General features: G+C 43.3%; 1 non-coding gene across 1 annotated transcript; it reads left to right on the plus strand.

Annotated features, from left to right (window-relative positions):
* Positions 1 to 5,152: 5,152 nt before the first annotated feature.
* Positions 5,153 to 5,226, plus strand: Trnat-ugu (transfer RNA threonine (anticodon UGU)). The gene has a single exon. It is a non-coding gene; the product is annotated as a tRNA-Thr (tRNA).
* The last annotated feature ends 1,483 nt before the right edge of the window (positions 5,227 to 6,709 follow it).

The raw sequence follows: 6,709 nt of genomic DNA on the forward strand, positions 1-6,709 counted from the left end.
GGCCTTGCCACAGAGGGCGGAGGAGAGGACAGAGGTTCAGGATACTCTCTTGTTGTTGGGGTGGGAAACAACACCTAAAGTCGGAAGAATCAGCAATGATCAACGGCATGAGGATGCAGAAAGCAATGGGCACCACTGAATTAAAAACACGCAACGTGTATCCACAGGACATGCGGCCAGTAATTGAAAATATGTCATGATGAACTCTCCACTGGCAAAAGATTCCGGAATAGTCCCCCATTAGCATCTGTGGGAGGAGACTGACAAAGATGAGATGACCATGAGAAAAATTTTGAATAATCAACGAAAGCATAACGTTCTACGAGTCGGGACATGAATGTCAGAAGAACGAATGTGTTAGGGAAGGTAATACTAACAGCAGAAGAAAATGGTTTAACGGGAGTCGGATTCGTTATGAATAGGAAGGTAGGGCACAGAGTGGGTTACAGTGAACAGTTCAGTGAGAGGATTGTTCTTATCAGAATCGATGGCAAACCAACACCGACAACGATAGTACAGGTATACATGCCGTCATCGCAAGCTGAAGATAAAGAGAGAGGAAAAGTATATCAGGATAGTGAAATAGTAAGACATTAGATAAAGGGAAATGAAAATCTAATAGCCGTGGGTGACTGGATTGCGGTTGTAGGGGAAGGAGTAGAAAAAAAGGTTACAGGAGAAAATGGGCTTGGTAGTGGGAATGACAGAGGAGAAAGAATTTCACCTAGTAATAGCGAATACTCTATTCAAGAATCACAAGAGGAGGTGGTATACTTGGAAAAGTCTGGGTGATACGGGAAGATTTCAGTTAGATTACATCATGGTTAGACAGAGATTCCGAAATCATATACTGAGTTTTAAGGCGTACCAAGCAGCAGATATAGACTCGGATCACAATATAGTAGTGATGAAGAGTAGGCTGAAGTTCAAGAGATTAGTAAGGAAGAATCAATGCTCAAAGAAGTGGGATACGGAAGTACTAAGGGGTGAAAAGACACGCTTGAATTTCTCTAAGGCTATAGATACAGTAAAAAAGAATAGATGAGTAGGCAGTACAGTTGAAGAGGAATGGACATATCTAAAAAGGATAATCACTGAAACTGGAAAGAAAAACATAGATACAAAGAAAGTAACTGCGAAGAAACCGTGGGTAACAGAAGAAGTACTTCAGTTGATCGATGAAAGAAGGCAGTACAAAAATTTTCAGGGAAATTCTGGAATACAGAAATACAAGTTGATGAGGAATGAAATAAATAGGAAGTGCAGGGAAGCAAAGACGAAATGGCTGCATGAAGAATGTGAAGAAATCGAAAAACAAATGATTTCTAGATGAACTGACTCAGCATATAGGAAAGTCAAAACAACCTTCAGTGACATTAAAAGCAAGGTTGGTAGCATAAAGAGTGCAATGGAAATACCAATGTTAAATGCAGAGGAGAGGGCTCTACGAGCGGGAAGATTTTTCTGACGTGATATAAGAAGAAACAGGAGCCGATTTAGAAGAGATTGGGGATCCAGTATTACGATCAGAATTTAAGAGAGCTTTAGAGGACTTAAAATCAAACAAGCCAGAAGGGATCGATAATATTCCATCAGAATTTCTAAAATCATTGATGGAAGTGGCAATATAAAGAGCCTTCACGTTGGTGTGCAGAATGTATGAGTCTGACGACATGTCATCTGGCTTTCGGAAAAATATCATCCACACAATTCGGAAGGCTGCAAGAGCTGACAAGTGCGAGAATTACCGCACAAACAGTTTAACAGAGCATGCATCCAAGTTGCTGACAAGGATAATATACAGAAGAATGGAAAATAAAATTGAGGATGTGCTAAACGACCATCAGTTTGGCTTTAGAAAAGATAAAGGCGCCCGAGAGGCAATTCTGACTTTGCGGTTGATAATGAAATCAAGATTAAATAAAAATGATAGGATTTTTCGGCCTGGAAAAAGCATTCGACAATGTAAAATGGTGCAAGATTTTCGAAATTCTGAGAAAAATAGGGGTAAGCTACAGGGAGAGACAGGAAATGTATAATATGCACAAGAGACAAGAGGGAATAATAACACTGGACGACCAAGAACGAAGAGTTCGGATTAAAAAGGGTGTAAGACAGGGATGTCTTTCGCCCCTACTTTTCAATCTGTACATCGAAGAAGCAATGAGGGAAATAAAAGAAAGGTTCAGGAGTGGAATTAAAATTAAAGGTGAAAGGATATCAGTGAGGAGGTTGGGCTCACGAAAATGTAGGTTACGAAAAGCGAGTGGAAGTGACTGCATTCGCTAAATTCAGCGACACTGAATTTCTTGGTTGGGACGAAGAATTTTCGGGCTTGCATGGAAATCTTGTATGATATAGGCGATGGTTCTTGCGCAGTCTTAGGGTTGCATTCATTGACTAAACATCATGCTGAAAGTGACTTTGATCAGTGCATGACAAAACTCGATGTGACATCGTTCCATCTGGGAGAAACTGCTGAGAGCGTTACGCTGAAAGAAGGTTCATCCCTATCGCAAGAGGAACCATTTAAGCTACATGCATAACCACACTGATTGCAGTCAATTTGCTTGATAGTCCGCTCTAAGGTGCGGGAAACTGCTGTGGGTAAGCGTGGGAACTAACTGGCCTGTAAAACGTGTTGTGTGGTAGAACCACTAAAGGAATATGAGGACTTAGTGTTTTGTACGCAGCGGAGTGGTGCGCTTACAGGAATTAGACTGCAGGAACTGCCCATTGGAATAGATAACTATGTGACTGCGGATATGGAGGTGTCTAAAGGGATGACGGTTGCCATTTTGGAGATTTTAGAGGAAGACCATTCGGACAAAGACAATTCTGACCCTAAGCATAAGCTAATGGCCAGTTTAGCTGCATTGCGGGAAAAGGTAAAGCACTCGAAACGGGCACAAAAGTTAGCAATGGAGCAGTTTTAATTAGAGTTTAAGAACCAGTTTGTGGACCATTGCCCGCAGTAAAATATATTCCCATCTAGAAATGAGCCACTTGTGTAACGTAAACTATACCGCATATCTCAACACTTGCAACTGGTGATGGAGGACTCAATTATTCAGCAGTAACAAGGCAGTTACAAGGCGCCATTAAGCACCAGTTCCTGCGGGGCACAGGTGGTATCGTCCCGAACAGCAGTACGGATAGAACCAAAGTTTATCGGTTTGATTGTGAGAACAGGTATCTTAATATATGCACGTAATAGCTGTACAATGGCTCTATAATGGCAAATACAGGTTTCTATGGTCAATATTATTTATTACAAGCTGACTGTATACAATATTTAAAAACTGAAATTACTATACGTGAAAAAACATGTAAGAATATACACTGATATGACGAAAGTTACGATATAGCGATGTGCACATGTACAGATGGTCACGGTATCGCGTACTCAAGGTGTACAGGCCAGTGCACTGACCGAATTGTTTGTATTCAAGCGATTCATGCGAAAAGGTTTCTGACGTGATTATGGCCGCATGATGGGAATTAGCAAACTTTGAACGCGGAATGGTAGTTAGAGGCATGAAACATTCCATTTCGGAAAGCGTTTAGGAATTCTACAATCCGCGATCCACAGTGTCAAGAATGCGCTGAGAATACCACATTTCAGGCAATCGCTATCACCACGGACAACACAGTGGCCGACGGACTTCATTTAACAACCGAGAGCAGCGTCTTTTGTGAAGAGTTGTCAATGCTAACACACAAGTAACACCGCGTGAGTTAAGTGCAGAAATCAATGTGGGACGTACGACGGACGTGTCCGTTAGGATAATGATGCGAAATTTGACGTTAACGGGCTATGTCAGGGGTGCCCTTGCTAACAGCAAGACATCGCCTGCAGCAATTCTCCTGGTCTCGTGATCGTATCGGTTGGACCCTAGACGACCGGAAAACCGTGGTCTGTTCAGAAGAGTTCCAGTTTCAGTTCGTAAGAACTGACGGTAGGGTTCGAGTGTGGTGCAGATCCCACGAAGCCATGGACCCAAAAGTGTCAACAAGACAGTGTACAAGCTGGTGGTGGCTCCATAATGGCATGAAATGTACTGGCTCTTCTAGTCCAATTGAACTCTGAAACGATAAGTGACTGGAAATGGTTATATTCGGCTACTTGGTGTTCATTTGCAGCCAAACAACGATGGAATTTTTGCGGCTGACAATGCGCCATCTCACTAGGCCACAGTTACTCGCTACTGGTTTGAAGAATATTCTGGACAATTCAAGCGAATGATTTGGTTGCCCAGATCGTCCGACATGAAGCCCATTGAATATTTATGGGACTATAATCGAGAGGTCAGTTCGCGCACAAAATCCTACACCGGCAACACATTCGCAATTATGGGCGGCTATAGAGGCAGTATGGCTCAGTATTTCTGTAAGGACTTCCAGCGACTTGTTGAGTCCATGCCACGTAGAGTTGCTGAACTATGCTGGGCAAAAGAAGGTCCGACACAATATTGGGAAGTATCCCATGACTTTTGTCACCTCAGCGTGGAATCACACAAAAAAACACTTTGATCTCTTTGGTCCACACGGCAAGTCAAACTGTTCTTCAGCTTCTTCTTCCTTCTCATTTATGATGTTGTCAATTAGGGCTTCCGCGTCGTCGGAACCCCCTCAGCATCATCCTCGCTGAGGTCCTGCTCGGGCATATGTGGCCATAACAATTTTTGCAAGTGGCAGAACTACAGATTTCTGTATTTTTTAAAAAAAAATTGAAGTCTTTGTGTGACCACCTTCCGTACATTTGCGAGAAAAGATTTTCAGTTAGAAGTCTGAAGTTTTTTCGTTGTTGTTATGGGAAACATCACTCGCCTTCGTAGCATCACAGAACTGTTGTAATCTGTTCGTTACCAAACAATGCTTGTATTTCTGGGTAGTTACGAACAGAATAATATCTATACTAAGATATCTTAGTATATATATAGTTGAGGCTCACCGGCCACTTGACCATCTTCTTCTTCTGTGCGAATGCACAAACAGTGCCCGAACACTTACGGGAATCGGCAACACACCGCGAGTAATGAGTATAATGGGCGGGGGCACTACGGCTGTAGTGCGGGACAATACGTTGAAAATGTGGGATTCGCGGGAGGCGTGCCAGAAATAAATCCCTGCAGTCGCGCCTTCCTCTGTGTCCTCGGTGGCTCAGATGGATAGAGCGTCTGCCATGTAAGCAGGAGATTCCGGGTTCGAGTCCCGGTCGGGGCACACATTTTCATTTGTCCCCGTTGACGTATGTCAACGCCTGTCAGCAGCTAAGGGTGTTCATTTCATTGTAATTTCAGAATAATATCTGTTTGCGTCTCGAATCAACGACAGTCTCGCGACTTGGAATTTGGGTTCTGCTACAGGTTTAGAGAATATTCAGTGGAAAAGGATGTCCAGTGTATCTCTGTTCTTGTCTTCAACGTACAATGTAATAGCAATCCATTCTCCTATTGGTTAAGGCTGTTCCGACGGACTAGTTGTGAAAATGACTCTCGGACCCATCGCTGTGAAATTCCCACAGTACCTCATTGTCACAACGGTATATCTGTCAGGTGCGCATATGAACTATTGTGGGAATTCCATGAAGACATTCTCGCCAGAGAACCAGTTCTACAATGTTTCTGCTAATTCAGAAATTTGGTTTCTTTCGCATCTAGCTGTTTGAAAATACCAAGTCAGACATGGAAAAGTTTTTCTTTTAAGCAGAGTTGACTTCCCTCTTCACTTGTCCTAATGGAACTGCAGCAACGTAACAACCTCTTGTTGCATGAAGGAAATTTGCACCAAGTTGAGTACAGAGCGCTTGGATAATTCTGTTCGACTCTTCTGGAAATATACAAATGTGATCAAAAGTATCCGGACACTTGGCTTAAAAGTTCGTGGCGCCCTCCATCGGTAATGCTGGAATTCAATATGGTGTTGGCCCACGCTTAGCCCTGATGACAGCTTCCAAGGCACCATACACGCTGGCAGATGACGTTCACCGGGCATTCACCATACCCACACCCTGTCATAGAATCGCCACATTGTGTACCGTGATTCGTCACTCCACACAAAGTTTTTCTACTCTTCAATCGTCCAGTGTTTACGCTCCTTACCCCAAGCGAGGCGTCGTTTCGCATTTACCGGCTTATAAGCAGCCGCTCGACCGTGAAATCCAAGTTTTCTCACTTCCCGCCTAACTATCATAGTACTTGCAGTGAATCCTAAACCAGTTAGGAATTCCTGTGTGGTGGTCTTCCTATTACACATTGCGATCCTCTTTAACTGCCGGCGGTCTCTGTCAGTCAACAGACGAGGTCGGCCTGTACCCTTTTGTGCTGTACGTGTCCCTTCACGTTTTCACTTCACTATTACTTCGGAAACAGTGGACCTAGAGATGTTTAGGAGTGTGTATATCTCGCGTGCAGACGTACGACACAAGTGACAGCCAATCACCTGACCACATTCTAAGTCCGTGAGTCCCATGGAGCGCCTCATTCTGCTCTCTAACGATGTCTGATGACTACTAAGATCGCTGATATAGAATACCTGGCAGTAGGTGGCAGCACAAAGCACCTAACATGAAAAACGTATGTTATTGGGGGCTTCCGGATACTTTTGATCACGTAGTGTATGTTATTTTCCTGAGATATTAATGCTGTCAATAATGTCAGGATATCTACGGCTTCATCTGTTGCTTTTCTGCTTTGGTGCTTTGGTA

Source organism: Schistocerca serialis, chromosome 4 (assembly GCF_023864345.2).
Source record: "Schistocerca serialis cubense isolate TAMUIC-IGC-003099 chromosome 4, iqSchSeri2.2, whole genome shotgun sequence".
In the NCBI taxonomy this organism is placed as follows: Eukaryota; Metazoa; Arthropoda; class Insecta; order Orthoptera; family Acrididae; genus Schistocerca; species Schistocerca serialis.